The 14,873-nt window shown below is 38.8% G+C and overlaps 1 pseudogene; it reads left to right on the top strand.

Annotated features, from left to right (window-relative positions):
• Positions 1-348: 348 nt before the first annotated feature.
• On the top strand, positions 349-13,787 carry LOC123934745 (annotated as a pseudogene).
• Positions 13,788-14,873: the final 1,086 nt, after the last annotated feature.

Genomic DNA, 14,873 nt, shown 5'->3' with positions numbered 1-14,873 from the left:
AAAACAGAACCTAATAGCATTGTTGAACATCATCAAATGCATCAAAGTATGTATAATGGAAATCTCAGAAGGAATGAGCAGAGACAAAAGAATAGAAATAATATTTGCATAAAATAATGGCTAAGAAAATCCAATTTGATGAAAACTTTTGCTTACACATCTGAGAAATTCAACAAATTCCAAGATAAACTTTATAAGTTCTACATTTATTTGCTGCACCACGACTGCCCAAACAATGGTGCATGCTCCGTTCTTGCACTGTTTAGCAGCAGCCACAGCCGCTGCCCTGGGATCTCTGGCTTCACTTCATCCTTCTCTTATTGCTGAGCCACTTTTTCTCATAGAGCTATGACCTTCGTTTCTGTCCTGCAGAAGTAGTTACTAGTCTTGGGTGGCTGCCTTGTATTCCTTGGATTTTCCACTCATGGTTAATTCGGGGTCTTATAGATGGTGACTACAGTCCTGCCACCTTTATCCCAGATCCCAGACCCCCAGGTACTGCCCCCAACCCTTTTCTCCCTCATTTCCTGGGTGGAGATAGACACTGACCCCTCAGCCTTGAACCCCATCACCTCTCTCCACTTGTCTAGCTAGGACAGGGGCTATCCCTCGGGAAGCAAGCAATAAAGAAGAAGTGAAAGAAGGTGTGGGCCAGCCCGGCAGGGCTGCTGCCCAGCCGCTTACATCAGTACCAGCAGCACCGAAAAAACCTCAAGGACTGGCAAAGTTCTGAGACTGTGGTGAGCAGAGCACAAGAAGTCCTGGACCAGGCCATTAATCTTCATCCTCCCCCCATCCCAGGGTCCTGCAGCCACAACCCAAACTGAGGAAACAAGTCCTTTCCCTGCTTCTGGTGGTGCCTGGCCCAACCTTGTTCAAAGGAGAAGTTTTAAAATCAAAGATGAGAAAACGGAGAAAATTGTCATTCACCACAGCCAGCTTGTTCAGAGTACATATTTGTGTGAACAACCAAAGATAGAAAAGTAAATAAAATTTATCACTAACCAAGATTACCTCTGCAAGAAGAAATGAAAATAACTTTTGGCAGGATTCTGTTTCAACCAATATAATTCAGAACCAGGAAAAAAAAATACTGAAAACATTGCAAATATACATTTGAGAACATCAGCATTTCTAACTGAAGTGAACCAAAAGAAAAATTAAGGTTGGGCAAAATTTAGTGACCCACCTCCTCCTCTGTTCTTCCAAAGCCTCCTAGTCACTGTATGGGAAGCACTAGTGAAAGTCCAACAACGAATGCAAGTTAATGTCAGTACACTTAAAGGCTCACCTGGGACACCTGGGGGCAGTCAGTTAAGCATCTGACTCTTGGTTTCCACTGATATCAGAGTGATGAGATCAGTCTGGGTCCAGCACTGCTCCAGACTCCCTCTCCCTGGGACCCTCTGCTGCTCTATAAAATAAATACATCTCTAAAAAAAAAAAAAAGATGAAAAGAAAGAAAAGAAGTCTTTCCTAAAAGCTCAAACTTAGATCTCAGATTGAAGTATATATGTAAAACATAGCTTTTTAAAAAATCCCTTCACTCCTGAACAGAAAATCAATACAGAAATGGAAATTTGTCTTGTAACATACATGGGCAAAAGATGAGTTTAAAAAACTGCAAACAACTTATATTATATTTTATACTCTGTAAATACTATATACCATGCATTATGTATATATTGTTCACACTTGACAGGTACATTATAGTTTTTTTATAAAGTATATATTTTTCCCTACTAAATCCTGTCTTTTGTATTAGACAATGAAGAAATTTTAAGTGTGTTAAGTAAGACATATGGAAGAAAAATTTATTTGCAAAAGGTACTGAGATTGTTTATAAAGAAACAGCTATCTGATATCAAGGTGAAGATCCAAATGTAAACAGTTTACTAATGCAGTACTGAATTTTAAATTTGGTTTGTCACTTGGTTTATCATTTCAAATTTAAAATACCTCAAATTTTAATGCCAACAAAATTGGATGTAATCAAATTTGTAAATGATAATATAATTTGGTTTGCTCTTAAAAAAGAAAAACGATCTACATTTAGACAAATCATAATCTGTCAAACATCAAAAACAAAGAAAGAATCTTGAAAGCAGGGGGAGGAGTCAAGATGGCGGAGAAGTAGCAGCCTGAGACTACATCAGGTAGCAGGAGATCAGCTCAATAGCTTATCTAAACATTGCAAACACCTACAAATCCAACGGGAGATCGAAGAGAAGAACAGCAACTCTAGAAACAGAAAATCAACCACTTTCTGAAAGGTAGGACTGGCGGAGAAGTGAATCTAAAACGACGGGAAGATAGACCGCGGGGGGAGGGGCCGGCTCTCGGCAAGCAGCGGAGCCAACAGAGCACAAAATCGGGACTTTTAAAAGTCTGTTTCACTGAGGGACATTGCTCCAGAGGCTAAACCAGGGTGAAGCCCACACGGGGTCAGCGTGGCCCCAGGTCCCGCAGGGTCACAGAAGGATCGGGGGTGTCAGAGTGTCGGAGAGCTCGCAGGTATTAGAACGGAGAAGCCGGCTGCAGAGACAGAGCCGAGGACTGAACTCTCAGCTCGGGGTTACCTTGAACTGGTCGCGGGCTGGATGAGCTCGGATCGCGGCTGGAGGCTGGGGATACAGGAGTGATTGGGTGCTGTCCTCTGGGGGCGCACTGAGGAGTGGGGCCCCAGGCTCTTGGCTCCTCCGGGCCAGAGACTAGGAGGCCGCCATTTTCATTCCCGTCCTCCGGGACTCTACGGAAAGCGTTCAGGGAACAGATGCTCCCAAAAGCGAACCCGAGCCGATTACTTAGTCCGGCTGCCAGTAAGGGCGGTGCAATCCCGCCTCGGGCAAAGACACTTGAGAGTCACTACAACAGGCCCCTCCCCCAGAAGATCAACAAAATATCCAGCAAGGACGAAGTTCATCTATCAAGTAAAGTAGGTTAAATTCCTAAGAAAGCAGCGCAATTCCAGAGAAGGAGAAAGCAAAGCACAGAACTCATGGCTTTCTCCCCATGATTCTTTAGTCTTGTGGCTACTTCAATTTTTTTTTCTTTTTTCAATTTTTTTTCTTTTTTCTTTTTTCTTCTTCGGCTAAATTTTTTAAAACTTTTACCCTTTTCTTTTTTAACCTTTTTTGACTAGTTTATCTAAATATATATATTTTTTCTTTCTTTTTTATATTTTTTCTTTATTTGTTTTATTTTTTAAATTTTTTTCTTTTTTTTTTCAGAACCTGTTTTTATCCCCTATCTCCCCCCACAATTAGGGGTCTCTTCTGATTTGGTTACAGCACATTTTTCTGGGGTCTTTGCCACCCTTTTAATATTTTATTTGATCCTTCATATCCTCTTATCTGGACAAAATGACAAGGTGGAAAAAATAACCACAAACAAAAGAACAAGAAACAGTACCAAAGGCTAGGGACCTAATCAACACAGACATTGGTAATATGTCAGATCAAGAGTTCAGAATGACGATTCTGAACATTCTAGCTGGGCTCGAAAAAGTCATGGAAGATACTAGAGAAACCCTCTCTGGAGATATTAAAGCCCTTTCTGGAGAAATTAAAGAACTAAAATCTAACCAAGTTGAAATCCAAAAAGCTATTAATGAGGTGCAATCAAAAATGGAGGCTTTCACTGCTAGGATAAATGAGGCAGAAGAAAGAATTAGTGATATAGAAAACCAAATGACAGAGAATAAAGAAGCCAAACAAAAGAGGGACCAACAGGGGCGCCTGGGTGGCTCAGTGGTTTAAGCTGCAGCCTTCGGCTCAGGTCATGATCTCAGGGTCCTGGGATCAAGTCCCGCATCGGGCTCTCTGCTTGGCAGGGAGCCTGCTTCCCTCTCACGCTCTCTGCCTTCCTCTCTGCCTACTTGTGATCTCTCTCTGTCAAATAAATAAATAAATAAATAAATAAATAAATAAAAAAGAGGGACAAACAGCTACTGGACCATGAGCGAGAATTCGAGAGACAAGTGACACCATAAGACGAAACAACATTAGAATAACTGGGATTCCAGAAGAAGAAGAAACAGAGAGGGGAGCAGAAGGTCTATTGGAGAGAATCATTGGAGAGAATTTCCCTAACATGGCAAAGGGAACAAGCATCAAAATCCAGGAGATGCAGAGAACCCCCCTCAAAGTCAACAAGAATAGGTCCACACCCCGTCACCTAATAGTAAAATTTACAAGTCTTAGTGACAAAGAGAAAATCCTGAAAGCAGCCCGAGAAAAGAAGTCTATAACATACAATGGTAAATATATTAGATTGGCAGCAGACTGATCCACAGAGATCTGGCAGGCCAGAAAGACCTGGCATGATATATTCAGAGCACTAAACGAGAAAAACATGCAGCCAAGAATACTCTATCCAGCTAGGCTATCATTGAAAATAGAAGGAGAGATCAAAAGCTTCCAGGACAAACAAAAACTGAAAGAATTTGCAAACACCAAACCAGGTCTCCAGGAAATATTGAAAGGGGTCCTCTAAGCAAAGAGAGAGCCTAAAAGTAGTAGATCAGAAAGGTACAGAGACGATATACAGTAACAGTCACCTTACAGACTAATAATGGCACTAAATTCATATCTCTCAATAGTTACCCTGAATGTTAATGGGCTAAATGCCCCAACCAAAAGACACAGGGTATCAGAATGGATAAAAAAACAAAACCCATCAGTATGTTGCCTACAAGAAACTCATTTTAGACGCGAAGACACCTCCAGATTTAAAGTGAGGGGGTGGAAAACAATTTACCATGCTAATGGGCATCAGAAGAAAGCTGGGGTGGCAATCCTTATATCAGATCAATTAGATTTTAAGCCAAAGACTATAATAAGAGATGAGGAAGGACACTATATCCTACTCAAAGGGTCTGTCCAACAAGAAGATCTAACAATTTTAAGTATCTATGCCCCTAACGTGGGAGCAGCCAACTATATCAACCAATTAATAACAAAATCAAAGAAACACTCAATAATAATACAATAATAGTAGGGGACTTTAACACTCCCCTCACTGAAATGGACAGATCATCCAAGCAAAAGATAAACAAGGAAATAAAGGCCTTAAATGACACACTGGACCAGATGGACATCACAGATATATTCAGAACCTTTCATCCCAAAGTAACAGAATACACATTCTTCTCTAGTGCACATGGAACCTTCTCCAGAATAGATCACATCCTGGGTCACAAATCAGGTCTCAACTGGTATCAAAAGATTAGGATCATTCCCTGCATATTTTCAGACCATAATGCTCTGAAGCTAGAACTCAATCACAAGAGTAAAGCTGGAAAGAACCCAAATACATGGAGACTAAACAGCATCCTTCTAAAGAATGAATGGGTCAACCAGGAAATTAAAGAAGAATTGAAAAAATTCATGGAAACAAATGATAATGAAAACACAACGGTTCCAAATCTGTGGGACACAGCAAAGGCAGTCCTGAGAGGAAAATATATAGAGGTACAAGCCTTTCTCAAGAAACAAGAAAGGTCTCAAGTACACAACCTAACCCTACACGTAAAGGAGCTGGAGAAAGAACAAGAAAGAAACCCTAAACCCAGCAGGAGAAGAGAAATCATAAAGATCAGAGCAGAAATCAATGAAATAGAAACCATAAAATCAATAGAAAAAAATCAATGAAACTAGGAGCTGGTTCTTTGAAAGAATCAATAAGATTGATAAATCCTTGGCCAGACTCATCAGAAAGAAAAGAGAAAGGACCCAAATAAATAAAATCATGAATGAAAGAGGAGAGATCACAACTAACACCAAAGAAATACAGAGAATTATAAGAACATACTATGAGCAACTCTACGCCAACAAATTGGACAATCTGGAAGAAATGGATGCATTCCTAGAGACATATAAACTACCACAACTGAACCAGGAAGAAACAGAAAACCTGAACAGGCCCATAACCAGTAAGGAGATTGAAACAGTCATCCAAAATCTCCAAACAAACAAAAGCCCAGGGCCAGACGGCTTCCCAGGGGAATTCTACCAAACATTTAAAGAAGAACTCATTCCTATTCTCCTGAAACTGTTCCAAAAATTAGAAATGGAAGGAAAACTCCCAAACTCATTTTATGAGGCCAGCATCACCTTGATCCCGAAACCAGACAAGGATCCCACCAAAAATGAGAACTACAGACCAATATCCTTGATGAACACAGACGCAAAAATTCTCGCCAAAATACTAGCCAATAGGATTCAACAGTACATTAAAAGGATTACTCACCACGATCAAGTGGGATTTATTCCAGGGCTGCAGGGTTGGTTCAACATCCGCAAATCAATCAATGTGATAGAACACATTAATAAAAGAAAGAACAAGAACCATATGATACTCTCAATAGATGCTGAAAACCATTTGACAAAGTACAGCATCCATTCCTGATCAAAACTCTTCAAAGTGTAGGGATAGAGGGCACATACCTCAATATTATCAAAGCCATCTATGAAAAACCCACCGCAAATATCCTTCTCAATGGAGAAAAACTGAAAGCTTTTCCGCTAAGGTCAGGAACACGGCAGGGATGTCCATTATCACCACTGCTATTCAACATAGTACTAGAAGACCTAGCCTCAGCAATCAGATAACAAAAAGAAATTAAAGGCATCCAAATTGGCAAAGAAGAAGTCAAACTATCACTCTTCGCAGATGATATGATACTATATGTGGAAAATGCAAAAGACTCCACTCCAAAACTTCTAGAACTTGTACAGGAATTCAGTAAAGTGTCAGGGTGTAAAATCAATGCACAGAAATCAGTTGGATTTCTGTACACCAACAACAAGACAGAAGAAAGAGAAATTAAGGAGTCAATCCCATTTACGATTGTCCCCAAAACTATAAGATACCTAGGAATAAACCTAACCAAAGAGGCTAAGAATCTATACACAGAAAATTATAAAGTACTCATGAAAGAAATTGAGGAAGACACAAAGAAATGGGAAAATGTTCCATGCTCCTGGATTGGAAGAATAAATATTGTGAAAATGTCCATTCTACCTAAAGCAATCTACACATTTAATGCAATCCCTATCAAAATACCATCCATTTTTTTCAAAGAAATGGAACAAATAATCCTAAAATTTATATGGAACCAGAAAAGACCTCAAATAGCCAAAGGAATATTGAAAAAGAAAACCAAAGTTGGTGGCATCACAATTCCGGACTTCAAGCTCTATTACAAAGCTGTCATCATCAAGACAGCATGGTACTGGCACAAAAACAGACACATAGATCAGTGGAACAGAATAGAGAGCCCAGAAATCGACCCTCAACTCTATGGTCAACTAATCTTCGACAAAGCAGGAAAGAATGTCCAATGGAAAAAAGACAGCCTCTTCAATAAATGGTGCTGGGAAAATTGGACAGCCACATGCAGAAAAATGATATTGGACCACTTCCTTACACCACACACGAAAATAGACTCGATTTGGATGAAGGACCTCAATGTGAGAAAGGAATCCATCAAAATCCTTGAGAAGAATGCCGGCAGCAACCTCTTCGACCTCAGCCGTAACAACATCTTCCTAGGAACAATGGCAAAGGCAAGGGAAGCAAGGGCAAAAATGAACTATTGGGATTTCATCAAGATCCAAAGCTTTTGCACAGCAAAGGAAACAGTTAACAAAACCAAAAGACAACTGACAGAATGGGAGAAGATATTTGCAAACGACATATCAGACAAAGGGCTTGTATCCAAAATCTATAAGGAACTTAGCAAACTCAACACCCAAAGAACAAACAATCCAATCAAGAAATGGGCAGAGGACATGAACTGACATTTCTGCAAAGAAGACATCCAGATGGCCAACAGACACATGAAAAAGTGCTCCACGTCACTCGGCATCAGGGAAATACAAATCAAAACCACAATGAGATATCACCTCACACCAGTCAGAATGGCTAAAATTAACAAGTCAGGAAATGACAGATGCGGGAGAGGATGTGGAGAAAGGGGAACCCTCCTCCACTGTTGGTGGGAATGCAAGCTGGTGCAACCACTCTGGAAAACAGCATGGAGGTTCCTCAAAATGTTGAAAATAGAACTACCCTATGACCCAGCAATTGCACTACTGGGTATTTACCCTAAAGATACAAACATAGTGATCCAAAGGGGCACGTGTACCCGAATGTTTATAGCAGCAATGTCTACAATAGCCAAACTATGGAAAGAACCTAGATGTCCATCAACAGATGAATGGATCAAGAAGATGTGGTATATATACACAATGGAATACTATGCAGCCATCAAAAGAAATGAAATCTTGCCATTTGCGACAACGTGCATGGAACTAGAGCGTTTCATGCTTAGTGAAATAAGTCAATTGGAGAAAGACAACTATCATATGATCTCCCTGATATGAGGACATGGAGAAGCAACATGGGGGGTTAGGGGGATAGGAGAAGAATAAATGAAACAAGATGGGATTGGGAGACAAAACATAAATGACTCTTAATCTCACAAAACAAACTGGGGGTTGCTGGGGGTGGTGGGATTGGGAGAGGGGGAGTGGGCTATGGACATTGGGGAGGGTAAGTGCTATCGTGAGTGCTGTGAAGTGTGTAAACCTGGCGATTCACAGACCTGTACCCCTGGGGATAAAAATACATTATATGTTTTTAAAAAAAAAATTGGAAGGGGAGGCGAACCATAAGAGACTATGGACTCTGAAAAACAACCTGAGGGTTTTGAAGGGTCAGTTGTGGGATGTTGGGGGAACAGGTGGTGGGTAATGTGGAGGGCACGTATTGCATGGCCCACTGGGTGTTGTGCAGAAACAATGAATACTGTTACGCTGAAAAAATAAATAAAATGGAAAAAAAAAAGAATCTTGAAAGCAGCAAGAAAGAAACAACTCACCTTCTACAAAGGATCATCAATAAAATAGCTGATTTCTCCTCAGAAACCATTGAGGACAGAATATAGTAGATGGTCCACTTAAAGTGCTGAAGAAAAATAATGGCAACTAATAATTATATATATCTATCTATATAGATAGATATATATGCACAAAACAATCCTTCAAAAACAAAGGAGTAATTAAAACTCCAGATTAAAAAAAATTGGAGAGTTTGTTGCTAGCTGATTTGACCTATGAGAAATCATATATGGAATACTTCATGCTGAAATGAGAAGATGGTAATTTAAATTCTTAAAACAAAACAAACACACAAAATACCAGTTAAGGTAAATATTAAAGTGAGGGTAAATACACACACACACAAAATATATATATATATATATATACAGTTTTTGTTTGTATTTTACTTTATTTATTTGACAAACTGAGAGAGAGAGAGAACACAAGAAGCTCAGCAGCAGCAGAAGGGGGAGAAGCCAACTCTCTGATGATCAAAGAACCCAAAGTAGGTCCCCAATCCCAGGACCTTGGGATCATGACCAGAGCCGATGCATAACCAACTGAGCCACAAGGCTTCCCTGTTTGTGTTTTTGCCTGTCTAATTTAAAAGACAATTATATAAAATAATATTTATCAATATGTAAATTGATACTCAATTCATAAGAAGGTAATCTTTTGTGGTAGTGGAAGGACAAAGAGAAGTTGAAAAATCCATATACAATAAAAGGTCTTGCATACTATTGAGATTAATTGTCATAAATTCAAACAAGGCTGATGTGAACTTAAATGATAATTATAATCCCCTGGGTAACTACTAAGAAAATAACTTAGTAATATGTAATTAAAGGAATGTCAAGGGAATCAAAGTGATACAACAACAACAACAACAAAATCTATTTAACACCAAATAAGGCAATAATGGAGAAAGTGAGAAATAAAAATGAAATGATACTTTGAAAACAAATTGTAAAAAGCAGAGGTAAGTTTTAACTTGCCAATATTTATATTAAATGTAATGTATTGAACTCTCCAAATAGTGAAAATCAACACAGCAAAAATTGTTCCTTTGGAAAGATAAAAAGATACACTTTTAGCAAAATGACTAGGCAAAAATGGTAAAAGATTCAAATTGCTAAAATGAGACATGAAATTGGGAACATTACTACTGATTTTACAGAACCAGTAAGGATTATAAAGAAATATTATGAACAACAGTGTGCCAATTTACTAGGTAATTTAGTTAAAATGCATAAATTCCTAGAGGGTCAAAAACTACCAAAAATTATTCGAAAAGAAAAAAAAGTCTAGAAAAACCTACCACAAACTGAGACATTAAATTAGTGGAAAAAAATAAGCTTCCAACAAAAACTGCGGTTCCAGTTGGTGTCACTGGTTAATTCTACCAAACATGTAAAGAAAAAATAATATCAATTCTTCAGAAACTCTTTGAAAAAAAAAGAAGAGGTGAGAATATTTTTCAACATATTCTGTGAGGTCAATATGTACCCTGATATCAAAATGAGACAAAGGTATCAAAAAAATTAAGTGTACAGACCACTCAATATTCCTTACATTTATAAATGCAAAAATCCTCAATAAAATACTAGCAAATTGAACCCAGCAACATATTCAGAAGCTTATATTGGTGGTATGCAAGCAATGTAATGTTGGTTTGATATGTGAAAATCAAATAATATAATACAACATAGTTATGTAAAAAAGAATGAAAACCACATAACCATCACAATAAATTCAATACACAGATTTTTTTTTCAAAATTCAGTATCCCTTCATGATAAAAATAATAAATAGTAACAGAAGGGAATCTCCTGAACCTGAAAAGGAACATATAGGAAAAATTCACTGTTAACGTTATACTCAATGGTAAAAGACTAAAAACATACCTCCTAAAATCAGGGATATGATAAGGATGACATCTGCTCCCAAATCTCTTCAATATTTTACTGGAGGTTCTAGCCAGGATAATTTGTTAATAAGAATAAAGCAAAGGCACTCAGGCTGGAATGTAAAAAGTCAAACTATTTCTATTCAGAGTTTATATGATGTTCTCAGTAGAAAACACTTAGGACTTCTGAATAGTCAAAGTAATGTTGAAGAAGAAAATCAAAGCTGAAGGCATCACAATTCTATATTTCAAGCTATATTACAAAAATGTAATCATCAAGACAACATTGTAGTGGCACAAATACTGATGAACTGATCAATGGAACAGAATAGAGAATGCAGAAATGGACTATCAGCTCCATGGCCAACTAATCTTTGACAAAACAGGAAAGAATATGTAATGGAAAAAAGAGTCTCTTCAACAAATGATGATGGGAGAATTGGACAGCCACAGGCAGAAGAATGATACTGTACCACTTTCTTACACTATATGCACACAAAAAAATTTGAAGTGGATGAAAGACCTAAATGTGGGACAGAGATCCATCAAAATCCTAGAGGAGGATACAGGCAGAAACCTCTTTGCTGTTGTCCACAGCAACTTCTTGCTAGACACATCTTCAAAGGCAAGGGAACAAAAGTAAAAATGAACTATTGGGTTCTCAGCTATGATTTGCTCAAATATACCTTCTAGTTCTCTCTTTCCATCTCCTTGGAGATCCCAATAATTCTGACATTGGAACATTTCATGGCATCATTAAATTTACTAAGTCTATTTTTGTGGGCTACTAGCTGTATCTGTTTTCCTCGACTTTCTTGTTTTCCATCAGATTATCTTCTATATCACTGATTCACTCTTCTGCCTCATTTACCCTGGCTGTTGGAGTATCCCATTTAAACTGCATCTCATTCATAGCATATTTTTAAAAAGATTTTTATTTATTTATTTGACAGACAGAGATCACAAGTAGGCAGAGAGGCAGGCAGATAGAGAGGAAGGGAAGCAGGCTTCCTGCTGAGCAGAGAGCCTGATGCGGGGCTCGATCCCAGGACCCTGGGATCATGATGTGAGCTGAAGGCAGAGACTTTAACCCACTGAGCCACCCAGGCGCCCCGCCCCAATAGCATTTTTAAGTTTGGTCTTATTAGATCTCATTTATGCCTTTAGAGATTCTATATTGTCACTAGTGCTTTATTCAAGCCTAGTTATTGACTTTATGATTGTTTTCTTGAATTCTACCTCTGACATCTTAATTATATACATATACATTAGTTCTGTGGCAGAGGACATTGTTTCAGGTTCTTTTCTTTGTTAAGAGTTATTACCCCAGTCATTCTGTCGAGGGATGATTGAGCGAATGAACAGAGTTCAAAATATCAACCACAAGCTGAGCAAAATGCACTCTAGGAAAAATCCAATGAGTTAGAATCTACTACAGATATCCCTTCAAAGCCAAGATGATCCAAAACAATAAAAAAGGGTGTTGCAGGGGTAGAGATTATAATTTCCCAGGGTGGACAAAACAGGATCTGCCTGTTCCTGTTTGATTTTTTTGTCTCTGTGTTAGAATACAGTATATCCCAAAATTGAAAATAAATCAGAACTTATATATACAAATACCAAGATAAAATTGAACAGAGTGAAAAATGGATTGGTATGGGGCATAAATCTATAAAGCATAGATGTGAAAAAAAAGCTAAAAAGTGACTTAAAAACGTAAGTTGAGAATAAGAATTTTTTAAAATATTTTATTTATTTATTTATTTTATTTATTAATTTGACAGGCGGAGAAAAGAGAGAGGAGGAAGCAGGCTCCCCGCTAAGCAGAGAGCCCGATGCGGGGCTCAATCCCAGGACTCTGGGATCATGACCTGAGCCAAAGGCAGAGGCTTTAACCCACTGAGCCACCCAGGCACCCCAAGAATAAGAATTTCTTTAAAAAATGGGAACAGAGTAAAGAGAAAGAAAGGAAGAAATATAGAAAGAGAAAGAAAGAAAGAAAAAGAAACAATTTTCACTAGAAGAATAAGTAAATCATGAGGGAACACCTGGAGCACTATATATTATTTTCCCCTGGAGCTGGAATTTTATAGTCCTGTGGGAAATAAGCTTATCATTCACATGTTCTTTCAGTATGACCTCTGGGGGGAGGAGCCTGCTGCTAGTCTTCTTAGGTGTCCTTGCTTGAGTGGAATTGCCCCTCCGCTTATCAGGGGATGGGCTTAACATGAGCTGGTTTTCTCTGTGGATTTTGTTCCCTGGCAGCTTTCTGCTTCTCTTTAGAGGGTCAGAGCAAATATGTCGTGCAGAAATCTCTGGCCCAGATCCACAAGGTCACAGTCCACTTTCATAAATAAACCCTCCAGGTCAAACTGTCTTCATTTCTTTGTGTACCAAACTCCACAGATTTGCACTATTCACACCCACTGCCACCCTCGTCGGGGAGTTCCAGTGGGCCACAAATGTCTTTGTGTTTTGCGAGTTTGCAATTGTGAGCAGTTGTGGGCTCACATGATCACCTTCTTCTGCACTCGCAGGTCATTCTGGGTGCTTCCCTAGTGTCCCTTTATTGGTCACACCGCCTCAAGAGCTGTTGTCCAGTCATGCATGAGGCCTCTCTGTGTGCCAAATTACCGAATTTGGTGTCTTCCACCCACTGTTCCTTTCCTTCGGAAGTTATGGGTACCCGCAAACATCTCTGCACTTTGTGACTTTGCAATTGCAAGGCCTTGGGCTCATGTGTATACCCCTTTCTGCAGCTCTCTGTTCACAGCTGCGTGCCACCCCAGTGTCCTTTCATGGGCCACACCACCCTGAAAGCTGTTGCCCTGTCATGGGTGCAAGCCTTTTTATATCTTTATATTAAACAACCTGCACCTTCTAGTACTTTCCAGGGTAGTCAGACAGAGAGTGGTTTCCATACTGGCCCAGTTCATGGATTAGGGTTTGGTCTGATTAGGGTGACTGGAAGTCAGAGTCCCTTCTGGGCTCTCTGACCATAAGAAGTCTCCCCACTCCACTGCTTGGGCACTCTATTGGTTCAGGGTCCCCCATTCTTTCTGAGACTCCTAGAACCTTGAGCAGATTTCTAAGCATCCCAATTTTTTGGTCAGAAGTTTTATCACTTTCCAGTGTTGAGCTTATGAAGGCTCCCTCCTCCTTCATTTGTCTTCTGATATTTCCCCCAAAGATTCAAGCTTCTACACCTCCTACTTTGCAAAAGTAGTCATTTCTCTGCTTGTAGAAATACAGATAATTCTTCTTACATCTCAGGTTGAATTTGTGTGTGTTCAGAATGGCTTGGTAGATATCCAGCTAAATATGAGGGACCAGGTGAAATGAAGTCCCCTACTCTGGTACTTCTTGCCCTTCTTGCCCTTCCCTATCCAGAAATTCCTTCTTCAATCCATTTTTAGTTTCTGCTAATTTAATCATAATCAATAGTACTTAAAATTATTCAAAAGCTCCAGACTTACAATAGGATAAAGTCTTCTTCAACACATAAAAAAGTCATTCAGGATATGGTCCTGTAACTTTAAAATCAACTCCTATAGCTTTCCTCCTGATTACTTCACAATGTTATGACCATAACATACTATTTGACATTTTCTGTATGAACGATCCTTCCTCCATGCACTTAAGTGTACACATTTCTTCACCCTCAATACATTCACCAAATTATTATTCAAATTTTAGCCTAGTGAAACATTTGCTCCATTCTTTATTTTCCCATTTTACAATGTGCATTTCTATATTATTCCACATATCACAATAAAGTTGGCAGTGTATGTGTATCTTTTTGAATTGTGAACTCCTCTATAGAATGCATTCTTTTTCTTTTAAGGTTTTATTTTAAATGCAGTTAGTTAACATACAGTGTTATATTAGTTTCAGGTATACAATATAGAGATTCAACAGTTTCATACATTACCTGGTGCTCAACACAGCAAGTGCAATCCTTAATACCCATCGCCCATTTAACACATCTACCCCCCAACCATCATCCTTTCTTGTAACCATAAGTTTATTCTCTATAGTAAAGAGTTTGTTTCTTGGTTTGTCTCTCTCCCCTTTTTACTCCT

Source organism: Meles meles, chromosome X (assembly GCF_922984935.1).
Source record: "Meles meles chromosome X, mMelMel3.1 paternal haplotype, whole genome shotgun sequence".
NCBI lineage: Eukaryota > Metazoa > Chordata > Mammalia > Carnivora > Mustelidae > Meles > Meles meles.
This window is presented reverse-complemented; position numbering and strand designations above follow the sequence as displayed.